The sequence below is a fragment of the Strix uralensis genome, unplaced genomic scaffold (genome assembly GCF_047716275.1).
Source record: "Strix uralensis isolate ZFMK-TIS-50842 unplaced genomic scaffold, bStrUra1 scaffold_116, whole genome shotgun sequence".
Taxonomy (NCBI): Eukaryota; Metazoa; Chordata; class Aves; order Strigiformes; family Strigidae; genus Strix; species Strix uralensis.
Genome location: NW_027436758.1, coordinates 60,078 through 72,615, shown reverse-complemented (window position 1 = coordinate 72,615; position 12,538 = coordinate 60,078). Strand labels below are relative to the sequence as shown.

At 37.6% G+C, this 12,538-nt stretch overlaps 1 pseudogene; it reads right to left on the bottom strand.

Moving 5' to 3' along the window:
• Nucleotides 1–12,538, bottom strand: part of LOC141938498 (kinesin-like protein KIF20B) — a 38,738-nt pseudogene that overhangs the window by 20,022 nt on the left and 6,178 nt on the right.

The following is a 12,538-nucleotide window of genomic DNA, read 5'->3' as shown; positions in this document are numbered from 1 at the left end:
GCCTGTGGAATTGTTCAACCCAAACATACACAAAACAATTGATTACCACCTATAGAGGTAACATACGATTTGGTTCCAAAATCCTGCTCAACTGGATTATTTCTATTTTACAGTGTCATTTCTTTTTTCTTTCACATCACACACACACCCAGCTCACCTTTGGTTTTCTGTGTCAGCTGTTCTTCAATTTTGATTAGTTCATTGGTTTTCTCTGTCAGCTTTTCTTTGGTCTGAGTTAGTTCAGTGCTAGTTTTTCCCAGTTGCTTTTCAAGCCAACCTATAGCTTCCTGTGGGTCCTCCAGAGACACAATGTATCTGTATGTTTCTTCCGCCTGCTTTTTGGTATCAACGACATCATTCTGCAGAGAATCAATAACATCCTCAAGATCAATGTAGGTGCCTGGCCCTATGCCATGTTCTCCATCCTGAAAGATAATTTATATCCATTTAGAAGTAGCAAATAGTTACACAATATCCATTATTTCTACTGAAAATTTCAAAGAACGTTATGTACTCAAACATCTAAGTACAGTTAATTCTGACTTCAAAGCCATCTTGTAGGTTCACAGGCAATTTGATTGCCAGTTTCTCTCTACCTTCACACAGAATTCTCCAGCATCAAGTAACAGCTACTTTATTTTTAAAGCATTTAACGGCCCACCATCACATTCCCTTTTATACCACCACAAAAGCATCCCCTCCAAATTTAATATAAAAGCTAGCATTTTTACCCGATGAGAACACTGAATGAACACAGCAAGCAAACAGTTTTAGAAGGAATACATCTGAAATTTTCAAATATCAGTAAAAGTTTGTGAGGTCAAATAAGTTTGTGGTAACTTATCAAATTAAGCTGTACTTAAAACACTGACTTTCTTTCCTCCTTGTTTTTTTAAAAACAAAGGGTTCGAAACTCACAAGAACCAGCCTCAACTTCAGAGTTTAGTTATGCTTAAGTGTATATACAATTCTCATTGCTTCAGTTGTAGCCACAATAGCCTTAAGAGGAAAGAAGTCTCTGGGACCACTCCAGTACCATCCATATATGGGGTCTTAGAAGTCAGCTTCAAATACCTTAAACAGGCACTCAATGCAACAGTTTATAGCATAATTGCAGCTTTTCCCCCAGTTTCTTTGTACACAGTAATTCTCACTTTGTGTTGCAGAAATGCAGAAAACCCCAGATTCCTAAATGCATATCCGAGGCACAGCAACTACTCCTATTGAACATGATAAATATATCTTGCTGAGGATACAGTTAGGCAGCATGCAATTCCTTGAAACCATTCTTCTAATTCTTGAGACGTACCATCACCATAACAGGTAGTTAGTGAAAGGGATGTTATCAGGGGCATAATACCAGAGGTCCAGCTTGTTCACTGCGACGCTTATCCTTTAGTTCATTTTCTTCATCCATGTCTTCAAGATCACCATTTACAAGTTCCTTGAAGATTTCCAGGCGTCTGTCAGAATCTTCTTGAAGCCGTTCTCGTTCATAAGAAAGGAACTCACTATAGTAGGAAAAATAAGTCAGATAAAAGCTAGCTAGTATGAGCTGCTACAAAGTTATTAGTACAGCTGCCTATAAACAAAGATGTTTTTTTCTTTATTTTGGCACAATAAAACAATACACAAAATGGTGTTGCTACACCAGAGTACGCACACTCCTGAAGAATGAGGGGGAGACATATATACACAGATATGGCTAACACTTGACTACAAGCATTTTTTCTAAGCTTCTTGAGCCAGAATACCCATCTGAAGTATCACTAAGACTGCAGTAACCAAAGAATTTGCAAGTGTCACTCTTTCTACAGACATCCTATCAAAGCTCTTCTGTTAGGGAGAGCTCTACAGGAACACTGCTGACAGATTACACACACACACACACACACACCCTATGTGCCCCAAATCAAAGCCTTTCCTACACAGTATTTTTCCTGAACTCATAGTCCAAACAGAAACTGATCTATTAACAGAGGCAGTAAGTCTAGCAGAAGAGTGTGGTCTCTTATAGCCAAGAGACAGATTTAAGAAATAAATGAATGGAATTTAATTTTTTTTAATCATTAACTTTAAAAACCACTTAAAGCTAACTTACTTGAAATATATTTCCTGCTCAGCAAAATATTGGGCAAATTCCTGCATCACCTCTTCACGAATCTTTAGTTCCAGCAGTAACTTATTCTTCTTTTCAGCAATAAGTTTGTTCTTCAACTCTTCTATGAGATTCAGCAGCATCTAGAATTACCATTAGTATTAAGTTTTTCATAACGACATGGTTTCCCATAAGTGAGATTTTTCTCATTCCTCAAACACTACAACACCACTTTACCCTTCCACCTGACAAAATTTCTTCCAGTTCTTTTATTAGCTTATTCATAAACAGGAAGATTTATGAGTAGATCAGAAGATCTCTTTGGTACTAACACAGCAGTTTATAAGTTTGCACAGAGCAGGCATTTGTAAAGAACATCCATTTTATTACAAGAATTCTTGAAGTTGTCTTAAACAGGCTTAAGCTCCACAGGATTTGGCTCTTGTTTTCCAGGTGCTCATTTTTGGGACAATATTAATGAAACCTCCACAAAACAGTTTCTAGTCCTCAGTTCCCTCCTCATCTTCCCTAGAAGTGACTAAATTTGCTGTTCCTTAAGGAACAGTTTTCAGCATTTTCTTGAACACAGAATACAGAGAAACAGTCTTCTGTATTGCTAAAAGCAGGTAATACTTGCTGTGCATTGACCACAGGCTACCAAAAGGAGAGAAAGCCAAATCTGCAATTCTTACTGCTTGGTCTATATTCAGACACATTATAGAGTTTTCCCACAACAGGCATCATCACATCATGAGTAATCCCACTTTTAGTTCTTAATGCTGGATTTAGATAAAATAAGGGTGATCAGAAAAAAAGGTGAGAGGGGGGAAAACCAGAATAATACCTTGCTTCAAGACTCCATGCTACGCTAATTCTTAACATACCCCTGGCACATACCATGTACTCTTTTTTTCCCATAATAACTTTATTATCTTCATGTTTCTGCACTGCTTCTTCTCCTGACATATGCTGTTCCTCCATCTCATTATCATCTTCAATCACATCTTCTAAGCTCCTGTCCCATAGGACAGTAACTCTTTTCCTTGAAATTGGCATTTTAATGTGACTAAGTAGTGATGATGTTGTTGATTTCTGGTCAAATGACTGATCTTGGACAAAAACAGATGTGTCCATAGCTAAAACCTACCCAGAAAACAAAGAATAAAGTCTTCAGTATTTTTTAATCCTCTACTGGCACTTCCAAGATATACCCGCTGCACTTCCCTATAGGTCTCCTGAGCACAGTACTCCCCCAGTCTATCATCTGTTCAGAGTCACTACTTCAACCGGTTTCCAGCTAGAGTATAAAGGAGTCACTTTAGAGTCTAACCCTTCTTTTGATTGCAGGAACACCAAGTTTCACTAGCTTGACAACGTACAAGAGGGTTGCCACCTCATGCACCTTCAGATTTCTGTATTTCCTATACTTTGAGTTTCTAGTTGCATTACACAAATGCCATCCAACAAATTCTGTTTGTTTTAGTGTTGTACTTAACCCATTTAGATGAGCCCACATTCTAATGGCCTGGATCTCTTGTCCTTTGAACATATTTAACTGTCAACAGAAGTTTTCCATGGTTTCCATTAAGGCTGCAGCACTGATCCCCAATACTTTTGTCTTCCAACTCCACCAGGGTTCTATCCCTGCACTTACTCCTACTCATTCTGCTTAACCTCCACCTTCCCACTGAAGCTCCTGAGGACATAAAGACAACCTTTCAAATTCTCTTTGGTGCTCAACCTACATACCTCAGGTGAGCAATATTCCACATTAAGATAGCAGTAGTATATGGGGCAGCTAGACTTGCTACTAGGTGAGAGCATGCTATGACTACAGAAGAAAAATTCACCCAGATCTCATGGAATTTCTTCCAAATATAGCAAGTGTCTTGTCAGGCTGGATATTTTATGGGAATTACGGATTTTTAATAGGAAATATATGTCCCAACAAAGCCTTTTTAAAAGCTTTACAAGGAAATAAAGCCTGACTAGGAGCAATCAGAAAATACGATTGCAACATGAGACAGAAAAACCCAGTCACTAAATTCATATTCTTAGGAGTGAGGGAACCTGCTCTTTAAAGGCAAATCAGAAGTACTGATCAAGATAAACTGCAACACACTTACTTTTTGTGCAATGGCCGAGAACTTTAACACATGGAGTGTTTCATCATACGTTGAAGCACATTGGCTTATGTTTACTATCATGTATACACTCCCCTTTCCACTGAAGAATCCTTGAAGGAAATGAGTTAGTTTACTTTCCCGAAAGGGTATGTGCTGCTGCGACCTTTAAAGACAAAAGAACAGATGACCAGATGTTTAATAATTTCCAGTCAGTGTAAAAGCTACCCAGCATGAAGACTTAAAAATATTTATTAAAGTAGTAGTCATTAAATAAATTAAAATTGTTTTGGACTAGATGCAGCTGTTTGTAGAGAGACCATGTGGCTGTTGTGACTGTGGCTTTAGCCATTATCTTAGATAGGCTATAGCAATATAACCAATGGGAGCACTTAAACTGAAAGTGTTCAACGTTTAGCCTTGGGCAGGTCACACAGCTCATGCTACACCAAACTATACCCCAACCTCTCTCTTCCCTTCCACATTAATGAAGAGAATATATCTAGTTCTAGGCATGCAGTATCCAACATCATCAGAGATCTCTCTCACTCAGTATCCGGCCTCTGAGAATGGACAAGAGCAAGTGCCTAGGCAAGAAAATGAGTATACACCAAACATATGGAGATACTTTTCAGAACTTTCTTCCTAATCTCCCAGCAGTTTGGCACTTCCTAAAAAAAAAAAAAAAATAAATCACAATTTGTGCCCTTGAATTTAACAGCTGGGGATGTAGTTTTTGATGCTTATAGGAAATTTTATGAGAATTCCTAAAACATGACTGAACGCACACTTGCCACCAAATAGGTTGCCTGCATTTTGGACACATAACAGCTATTCAGTTACATGGACAGTGCTACAGAACTCAGGAAGGCAGTGACACTCCTACCAGAGTACATAGACAGCTCATAAATAGCTTTGCTGCAGGACTGGTAGTCCAAAATAATTTTAAGAAAGTTTCTATTTCCTATTCAACTTGCAAAGGGCATGTATTAACACTTTAACAATATAGAAGAAATGCTCTGAAGCATGATCTCTTAAAATTCCAAGTTATTGGGATCAGAAGAAGTCATTCTGAATACATTAACAGCCCTCTAAGCAGCCGCTAGTTTTAATGCATCCTTCCTATCTGGAAGGAACAGAAAAATAAGACAGACTGTAAATTCACAGAACATAATCAGGAACACACGCTAGCAAAGCTTCTTCATCTTAAGGTGTTACAGACTTTGAACAGGCTGTCAGGAAGAGTGCTACGGGGTAAGTGAATTTGGCAAAGCACATCCATCAGCAGACTGGGTTCATTTAACTTCTGGGACAGAAATAGAGCTGCAAATGAGAACATGTGGAGAAAGCAGTTCCTGGACAGTTATATCCAGCTGTGACTATATATTGTACTGTTTTTTAGACAACTAGCTTCTTGTATTATTTCACTCTTATTTAGATCCCCAAGGTAGGGCATAAATAGCAGGAAGGCTTTCTTTTGTCTGCATATGGTTAGCTGGATCAGGAGGAGAGTGTTAAGTTATGTCAGTATTTATTAAAAAACAGACAAATTTTGTCAAATGGTGCACAGTTATGATAGCACAGCAATGTTCTGCTGATGAAAAAATGTTACACTAGAAGTATTAGACAGTTGAGTTAGTTCGTAAGGAGTAATAAAAGGCTAAAAATTTGACACTTACTATGACACTGGTGAAAAGGGGGGTTTAAACTTATTCCAAAGTTTGATTTTTTGATAAACCAAGCTCAGAGGAGTAAAGTTAAATTGCTAAAATATACAATAGCATGCTTAAAGGAGATTAGAATTGATGATTTAAAGAGCAGAACAAGGCAAGTTTAAGATGACTTTGGTAGATCAACAAGTCTATACATCATTTCCACCAAAAACTTAGTATTAGCATTGCATATTTTAAACATTGTAGGTAATACCTAAAAGCCACAACCAGTTTGCAATTCGTACAAGGACTTACTTTGACTGTTGAGAATTCTTGAGTGCGTTAATACACTTGCCTAGAATCAGAAGAGAGGTGTTTATATTTCCACTCTCTTTCAATCTACGACCTTCATTGTGGGTCTTGGCATATCTTTCTGAACCAGCAAGATCACACAGTGACAATCTGAAAACAGATAAGGAAAACTCCCTTTATTTACCTTAGAACATGCACAAATTATTCACTTTTTAAAATGATCACTGTTTTTAGAGGAAGAATTTCTTGATCTTCATCTGCACAAACACTTCCATTCTTTTCAGTGTTGCTTTCCCAATCAAATTTTACATTACTTCCTGACAAATCTTTTCCCAACACACTTCTTATTTCCCCTCCCCCCCCCGGCCATCCTCTTCCTTTTGAGGACTTAGACGAGTTCAGGTATATAGCAGGCTAACAGAAACTTGTGCTGAACAGAGGGGACAAGATATAGAACAGCACTGCAACCTGATGGCTGGAGATAGAGGGCCAAATACTGCATGATTGTAGAAAGTGGGGAAAAGGAGTGGGAAGTGGGTAGAAAGTGCATGAGCTTCTACCAGGAAGCACTGGGTATATAGTCAGTACCAGTACACCAACACAGAAGATAACTGACAACTTCATCACAAAAGAAGAGAGGGTCTCTGCTCTGAACTTACTCATTGACTCGGGTCACTTGTGGGGCTCCTGAATCTTCAATTTTTAGTATCTTAACTGTGAATATGCTGTGACTAAAAGGAAAAGTTTAAATCAGCAGAGAAGATAAAGTAGACTAATACCTTCAAAATATTTTTAGCCTCCACAACATCTGTTCAAAACACTGTTGAATCTGTCAACTTGTCTCAGCATATACTCTATCAGATACAAACTTTTAAAGAGATGCTGGTGTAGCCTTTATTTTGCTTTTTCCTCAGACATTTAGATGGAATAAAGCTAAGTGCTTTTGCTTGAAGGACAGTATTTGATAAATCTGTTAGCTTTTGTACAGGTTCATCTTACTGACGGATTGAATCCTTTTGACTAAAAACATTGGGTCACACAGTGCTAAAGGATGCCAAACCTAGATATCTAGACCCTGTTAAAGCCTCTTCCCCTCCTAAAAGCCACAATCCATATTTTAGTTCCCCCTTCCTCCCAGACACCATCCTATGCCCAGTGCTATTCAAAAAGTTTCTCACCTTCTGCTGGAGAAAGTATTTAGCTTCGTGCTTGCGATACTCTGGTGTTTCAACCCCAGTTTTAGAAGTCTAAAAGCTTCTTTAGAATCAGAAATCTGAACCCACTGCAGACCTTTAGGAAGAACAAACACAGTAATCTTGTAAATATCATTATCAAAAAGAAAGAAGGGATTAGGGGATAACGTATGCACACCAAGAATAATACGTTTATTTGAGACAAAAACATTTTACTAAGCATGCTTCAGACAGAAATTATGTGACGACAAAATCAAGATTCTTCCTTCCATGGGAAAGGAAGAGCACATATCTCTCATCATTTCATCCTATTAGCACACAGAAATATGCTCCATCCAAATTAAGTGAGCAACCTTAGCCTCCACTCTGAAAAGCCAAAGCACAGGGTCTAATATGAGCATGAACGCCCTATGTTCATACTCATCAAGGCAGAATTCTACCTGGACAGCTTCTCTGGTTTAGCCTACGATTTTGAGGGTGTGGGGGGAAAATCACCTAGACATCTTTCAGGGCCATCAAGTTAAAAAAAAAAAAAAAAAAAAAAGAAAATCAGTGAAGAATTTTGTCTGCAATATGATGACTGTATATCACCTTGGTATGGGCTAGAGTAAATACCTACAACCCTACTAATGGAACTTAGAATATGAACATTATGGCCTCTGTTAAACTAGAGGTCACCAAAATTGTACTAGCAAAAATACCAGCTGTGACGAAGAAAAATAAGAAAATCATCAGCTGGTTTTCCTCAAGAACATCAGGAACAGCCTTATACCTCCAAATGTTATAAAAAGAGATTATGCTGAAGCATAGCTCAAAGCAGACTATTTCCTACTTCACACCTCTTCTAGTCTTTGAAGAAATGAAGGAGTTGGGTTTATCATCTGATTCAGCTTTTTGAATTATAATTTGGCATATAAAAGATAAAAGGAGCAGGCCAAACACCTCCAAAAAAGCCTTTAATCTAGAATTGGTGTCTTGATTTTCCAAAGAACCTATAAATCAAATAGGATTTGAAACCTGTTATTTCCATGGCCAGAAACAAACACTGAACTGTTAGAGTTCTGCTAACCCCCCGCCTCCCCCAACCCACAACAAATCACATCACAGGCTTCATTAGAGTACTGTAAAATGTAATTTGCAGTCAGACTGAACTTTCTCACATATTCTCTGAAAATACTAACAAAATAGAACTGTTGAGCCAATTATAACTATAGGTAAGAATTTGGAGTCTTTTTTAAGAAAATGGAAAAAATCAAAACACTAAAAAATTTGTCAATTGTTCTCAATATTTCTCCCATTTCAGAGAAATATCAAGTCAGTGGAGTGCACGCAGGCTTTTAAGAGTTACAGTTAACAACAGAGAGAAAACACTATTAAAGGTACAGATACTTCTGTGTATGTAGATTGTTGCCTTTCATACCCAAGGCAGACATTTCTAGTGCCACAGTGAATACAGTTAGGAGTTTTCTAATCTAGAAATAAATATTATTACAGGAAGACTGACTTCTCAAATTACACGTTTGGCAATTTGCAATGTATTCTAATCACCTTTTACATAAGAACATCCCTTGACGTCTTGAGCAAGGCGTAGTGTTTTTCTTTTCTTGTCATTTGACATAGGAATCAGTAGATCATAAAAACATTCATTGTAAATCTCACAAAATGAAACCCAAAGAGAAAATTTCACGTGATTTTTCACAGTTGTGCTAGATTGTTCTGAGCCTTTTAAGAGTTCTTCCAAATCTGTCAAGTACAAAATATTACAAGTCAGTATAGACCTTGTAAAATAAACTTTATTCAAAAAATTAGTAAGTGAAGACTGATATTACAGCAGCCTTCTAAAAAGCACTTACCCCAGACAAAAATCCCTTGAAACTTTTCTCCCCTTTCTTAAATATCTGGAAGTCACATGCTTACCCTACATATCTGCCAGACACCTCATCTACCACTTCCTTTCCCACTTGCAAATTCTATCAAAAACATGCAGCTTTGTTAGAATTATTCAAGTCTCTTCAATGTCTTTAAAAGAATCAAACTGACAAGTACATATCATTCTAACATTTTAAAGCAAACCTAGTATTTAGGTAGTTTTTAAATGCTAGAATTAGGTTTATCTAATTACATACAGGGTCAGGATACCACTAGAGACCATAGCATAAGTAGTACTATTTTTCCTTGCCATAGTTTCATCTCATTTAATGTCTGTTCAGGTAAACTTCTAACCATTTTATCCTTGTGTTTTCTGGCCAGATAAATTGATCACTATCCAATTCACAGGCATATAAAAATGCCAAGCAGTCATTTTATTATTAACATAGGCCAGAAGTCAGTTGTTGACTTTAAGAAAGCTTCTTTGCCTGCTTTAATTGCAATTCTTTAATATAAAACATACCCTTACAACCAACTGGTGCTTTGCTGTTAGTGCTATCTTGATGGTCTACCTACAAAAGAGAACAGAGGCTTTACGATACATCGTTGACAGTAGATCACCAGTTCCTTTTGTAACAGCTCCTACTAGACAGTAATACAGTGTAGTTGCAATATGCCAATACAAAGATCCTGACTAGGCATCATGTCTAGTTCAATGCACCTGTTCACTCCTATTGAAAGGATTGTTCTTACCTTAATACTCATCCCTGACACTTCCCTTACATCAGGCCCTATCACAGTACAGAGCACTTCAGCTCCCTGAGCCAGAGGAAAACTAGCCACAGAAAAATAGAGGGGTGGGACCCCACAGAGAAACAGGGTGATTTAACAGGATGATTTGCGGAACTCCAGTTGTAGTTTACACATTATTCTTAACCTGGTGAATCTAGAGAGTCTGGAAATTTTTTAGTATTGGTATTTTGCTAATTCAGGATTCCGTATCTTACAGCTTCCTAGGTCAACTCTCAGAAATAGAGGTAAATGTAGAACACTTGTTCACTTAAGAAATTAAGTGAACAACTTACTACTACATGATACAGGCTGTATCACAGTTGAAATAAAGCCCAGGTTTTAGAAAGAGAAGGAAAACTTCCTTCTGCTGAATTCTTAAAAAAAAAAAAACAAAAAAAAACCAAAGTAAAACAAATCCCTACAGATAGAGGTTAATACACACACACTCCACTCCCACTCTTAGTTTTGGTTGTTTGGTTTTTTTAGGCACAGAACTGCAAAGAAGTGCAACTCGTCTACCAAAACCAGTATGCTTAAGAGAAGAAACATGGATTAAAACACAGGTGTGATTTGGGTTGGGTTTTTTTAATGTTTTGTCAAGAGCATATGTCATATGTCAAGAGCATATGTCATATAAAGCTGGGATTCCATAAAGCAATTCCTGAAATAGTTAAATACGTGTGTAATCAAAACTTTCAGGTTTAAGCTTTACGCATATAAAACACCCACCCACCCTCTGTTGAAGTAGGTGCAAACTTTGAAAACTGTTGTTATAAGAACAATACTTCAGCTTAGAGATTTAGTGGCAAAACTACAGGGGACACATACATGATTGTTTTTTCTGAAGCCCTTAAAGACTGCTAGAGCTAGATAGAACATACGCCTGTGCTTTTGAAGTGAAGTCTTGAAGAATTCTGCTGCCACCTGCCTTCCACACTGGAGAATTCTAGTTAAGTAACTCGGATAAAAATCAAGGTAACAGATAGATTCCATCCCACAACAGCCACACCACTGTATTATAACCCAGCATACCACTAGGCAGATAATTCTTTTCACTAAAAATAAAAAATGCACTGCAATCCATTTCTAGTTCCAATTCCTAGCATATGCTCAGTTTTCTTACATTATTGCATTCATTTCAGAGTTAAAGACACCAGGAAAAAGGTATGCTTATACAAAATACAAATCCCCACAACTGTAATTGGACTAAACAGCTTTAGAGTTCCAAGCAATTCATGAAACTGAAGTGTATTTCTGGACTACTCAACAGTGAACTGTTTAAGAATAAAGTCCAGCAGAAACCTGTTTGAATTCAAATCTTTAGAAATCCAACAGCTTTATAGCTCTGCTGTTCCAAAAAACCCTTTGCTTCCTTTGAGGTTATTGGCATAGACTGGAAGAGGGGAACAACCTCAAAATCATTCATTTCTTTCAAGTATCCTGGAAGAGAGTAAATTGTTTAAAGGAGCAGACCTACTAGCATCCCCGCAGATGGCGAGACTATTTGCATTCCATCCTTATTAAGCACCAGTAACCCCAGAGGATAAATTATCAGATGCTCAAACTATAGAAAAAAACCTTAGTGTTTACATTCTATAAAGTATTCAGCCACAAGGCAGAAATTCACAGAACAGGGTTCATCAGCAATATTGCTCACTTTGCTGCTCATCTGAAGAGCTACCTGACAGCAAAGACACTTCCATACTTAAATACAGAGAGTTGCTTCCCATTGAAAAATGAACATGGTAACATTGAGCTATCTAAAGATGCATGTACTCGTCAGTACAGAAAGAAGTGCTCCTCTACCTCTTTTGTTAGGCGAAGTATTGAATTTTTAATAGCAGTTTCTTCTTTCACTTGGTCTCTAGTCAGCCTTATATAATCTCTGCACCGATGGGGTTTGAAATCCATTGCTGTGTATAGCCTCCCTTGAATACTTTTAAACAACATATCCATAGTCCTTGGCAGAATACCGATGTCATCTTCTGTCCCTGAAAGCAACATACCAAAGAAAGACCCTAATTATTACTGTGAACAAGATATACAAATAAACAAAGACAGAAAGATAAGCAACTCTAATCTCAAGGCATACATGATGGATTTGGAGGCCACTTACAGCACGAAGCAGTGGGTTTTTTATTCTCAAGGTAATAGCAATGTCATTAGTGTTCTGAAAGGTATTTGGCTTTCAGCAACAGCTCATGCTCTACCCCTTAGACAGTAAGGGGCAGAACATAAAAACTGATGGGGTGTTCTGCATAAACTTAGCCTTAAGGAAAAAAAACAAAAAACAGACCAACCACAACCAACACACATTCAATAGAGATTTGCAGTTTTTCAATTGCATTTCATAGGCTGCCTTCACTCTCTCTCTCAAGGAAGTAATCTGCAAATACAACTGATGACTCCTCTCTCAGCTGCAGTCCTGTACTAATTCCACAGACCCTACCAAAAAAGTTCTAGAAGCCTTGTGAAGACTCACTCCTTTCCCTGTCCCAG